The sequence below is a fragment of the Guillardia theta genome, assembly GCF_000315625.1.
Source record: "Guillardia theta CCMP2712 unplaced genomic scaffold GUITHscaffold_165, whole genome shotgun sequence".
Classification (NCBI taxonomy): Eukaryota; class Cryptophyceae; order Pyrenomonadales; family Geminigeraceae; genus Guillardia; species Guillardia theta.
In genome coordinates, this window is record NW_005434511.1 from 12717 (window position 1) to 13306 (window position 590).

The window sequence follows — 590 nt, forward strand, 5'->3', positions numbered from 1 at the left end:
CCTCCTCCTCCTCCTCCTCCTCGTTGACTTACTCTTCACTCTCCTCTGCTATCTTTCTGAGCGCACGCGCTATTTCCTCCGCTTCCACTGCCTTCGCCCTCGCGCTGAGAGGACGTCAGTCAAAGTCACGGGAAGAGCAAGAGGAAGTGAAGGACGGCTGGCGGTGGGCCAGGAGGAAAGAAGAAGGAGGAGAAGATAAGAAGAGAGGATGATGATAATGAGGAGGAGGAGGAGGAGGAGGAGGAGGAGGAGGAGGAGGAGGAGGAGGAGAAGGAGGTGGTGGTGGAGGAGGCGGAGGAGGAGGAGGAGCACGAGTCCGAGCAAGAGCAAGAGCAAGAGCAAGAGGGCAGGCAGTAGACACAGGAAGGACTTACGTCTCTGCCTCGGCCTTGAAGAGCTCTGCCTTCCTCTCTGCCTTGTTCAGAGTGTCTTGCAGCTCCTCGAATTCACTCTCAAGCTTCTCGCGATGAGCTGAGGAGAAAGTCAAGGAAGAGAAGGAGAGAGAGAGAGAGAGAGAGAGAGAGAGAGAGAGAGAGAGAGAAGAGAGAAGAGAGAGAGAGAGAGAGAGAGAGAGAGAGAGAGAGAGAGAG